Genomic DNA, 3,189 nt, shown 5'->3' with positions numbered 1-3,189 from the left:
CTATAATTTGTAGAAATGACTTTTGCCATGGAACTCTTCATGAAGTCATCCTCTAATTTTGTTCTCTAGTACATTCGGCTTGTGCTAGCTATATATTTGATAGTATGGCACAGACAGCCTTATTTCAGCTCTGGGATTAAATTTCCTGAAAGTAACTATGTTAATTTATGTTAATTTTAAAGAACTAAAATTATCTAATATTATATGCAAAATTATATTATTTCTGTGAATATATCAAAATCTTCTATATTTGTTAAAATGACTTTTCATAATCCCTATTTATTAATTGATACCTTCAACTAATCTCATATTTTTGCAGAAATGCACAATGTCAAATTGTATGCATCCAGATATCATCTTCAGAAGTGTTTACTTAGATCATTCTGCTTGAAAAGGAAACTTCTCCCAATATAACCAAGGTTTCCCTTTTATTTACTTTTAAAATAGTTGAAAACATGAAGCATTGGATGACCTGAGAAAGCACATTTAAACAGATTTCCTACTGGGATCTCATAGCTTAAATACTGTTACCAGGATTGCAGATGGTCAGTCTATATGACAAAGCCTATCAAATGACTGATTTCTTCTACAGACAGATGGCAAAAGGGCCTAACAGAAGCTCAGTTTTCAAGTTGTAGGTGTGTGTGTGTGTATGTGTGTGTATCTGCTAAAGAACAAAGGTCTTTTACTCTGAAAGGCAAAAATAATTGTGTATGTTACCTAGGCTGTATTTGTCAGTACAATACTGACGACTAACTCTTGAGTTTTGAGTAAAGAATACTTTACCTAACCAAAGCAAAACAAAACAAAAAATTGTAAGGCTGTTGTTTGACCTAAACTATGATCTAAATTTTCCTATGAAGACCAAAAATAAAAAATAGCACCTGAAATAGCTGAAGGGTAATTCAATTGGTAAGTAAATTTGGAATTTAATATCAGTTTTTACTCTTTGAAAATTGGAGAATTATGTTCTTCATTAGTAAAAGGATAGTTTAGAATGAAAAAATGATAATTTATATCTTTCCATTTATAAGAATTTAAAATACTCCTTTTTATAATCTTTCATTCTCTATCTTTAAAAAAATACAATTCTTTATTCAATTTGAGCTCAACTTTTCTGAGAAATAAATGAAAGACTTCCACGGAATTGTTAGCTGCAGAGCAGCACTTGAATTAGTAGTGCTCCTTTGCTGTATCTGTGTAGGACACTCATTTCATTAACTTCTGGAGCTAGTGAATCTTCTGGAAAGACTCCATGTCAAAAATAACTGTTTAACTTAAAGTTATTTTGTCATCTGACATAGCTCAATCACTTATCAAGTTGAGATACTGTTTCCTATGTTTCTTCTGACCTAAGATGTGGTGAGTAAGCAACAAATGTCCAGCTTAATTTCTGATGGAACCTGTCCCAGGGAGCAAGATCTTTTGAGAAGAAAATGAGTTGGCACTTGCCTGGAGGCTAGATGTGGGTAAACCATCTATCTCCTCTGGAGATGGAAGATAGTTACACATTTGGCAGGGAATACTCAGTCAACTGATAGATCAGGCAATTGACAAAGCAGGAAAAGCACATCTGGTGCATTATTAAGTATCAAGATGACGAACAGAGGTCATAATTAAGCTTGTACTTACCAGCTCATTGACTTGAGTAATAATAACAATAACTTTATAAAAGCACCCTTCCTATCTTTTCTCTCATTGTCCTCACAAAGAAATTTAACAAGGTCTGTGTTGTCATCACCAGGAAAATCCGTCAGCCTTCTCCTTAATTAAAACCTTCCCTGTAGTCTTCACATTAAAATTTTTATGTTTTCCATTTTTAAAAATTAATTCAACTGATCTTTGGAGACAAATCAGTGTATAAATCCCCACATACAAATAAATAAGTCAACTCAAGTTCATGTTATAAGGCAGTTACTTCATTTATATATGTCTGTTCATAAGGGGCAAAAAATTTATTCGAGAAACTCTATATGAATGCTATATTTTGATGGATGGAAACACTAAAATGAATTATTCAATAGAAATAACATACACAGTATTCTGTAAAATCTATATTATTTCATCAAATATCTTTACATAAAGATTGAGTTATTGTATGTCTCACTTGTCAAATGAAAGAAGAGAGAGGAATGTACTAGCAGATAATTACAAATAATATTTTATAAGACCAGTGTGTCCTAATTTATCAAAAAAAGGGTAAGATTTGAGTTAAGGTTAAATAATAAGGAATTAGAATTCCATATTCAGTGGAAATAAAATGTGTAAGTTTGACTAAATAAGAAACCAATACACATTAGAAAAAAATAGCTGACAGAGGGTGATTTTAATAAGGCAGTGAGTCCCGGACAAAATGGACAATAAAAAATTGGGTTCTGTGAATCTCACTGGATGTAAATTTCACACGAATTTTCAGGGAAAAGTTTTTGCTGTATACCACAGACCAAGCATTGGACAACAGACACATCAGAGTTGTGGATCTCACATTTCTGAACAATTAATAAGTGCACAAATCCATAGTTGTTAATATTGTTATTTTTTGCTCTTACTGTAGTTGTTTAGTTGAAATTCCAATATAACTGCTCCTTCTGTAGTCAATTTATTTATTTGTTTATTAATTTATTTGTCTGGAACAATGCCAGTCTAGTGAAGCATGTGATGCAGATTGAGTAGGTTCTTCTTCCCTGATTATCCTTAGTCCTTGTTCTGTGAGAGCAGGTGTTGGGAAGAATACTGGTTTTACTCGCTCAGGGTCTCTATCTTCACCAAGATTAAAGAGAGCTGTTAAGTGAAATGAATTTACGTAGACATGGGAAACTATTCTCTATCATTTCCATTTTTAACTTCTAACTTTTGTTCTCTTCCTTTTTATTAAAAAAAATCTCCACCATTGTAGGAAAATTTTCCTGGTAGGTAAAAGAATCCCTAGAAGACCCCCAAAGATCTGAAATGGGGAATTTTTTGTTTAAGTATAATGGACTTGGATGAACATGTGAATGAGAAGGGAAAGCTAGAATATTCTTCCGTCTCACAATATTTATATCGGTTTCCTCTTGCTATCCACAGCCTATTTTTGTGTATGCATATGATACAGGTTAAGAGTAACGACTTTGGAAAAAGTTCTGGGTTTGAACATTGGCTCTTACTCTTATGGGCCATGTGGTTCTGGGCAGGTCAGTTATATTTTCT

Source organism: Mirounga angustirostris, unplaced genomic scaffold (assembly GCF_029215605.1).
Source record: "Mirounga angustirostris isolate CCGP_5_RB_7025 unplaced genomic scaffold, mMirAng1.0.hap1 SCAF_83, whole genome shotgun sequence".
NCBI classification, from domain to species: domain Eukaryota; kingdom Metazoa; phylum Chordata; class Mammalia; order Carnivora; family Phocidae; genus Mirounga; species Mirounga angustirostris.
This window is presented reverse-complemented; position numbering follows the sequence as displayed.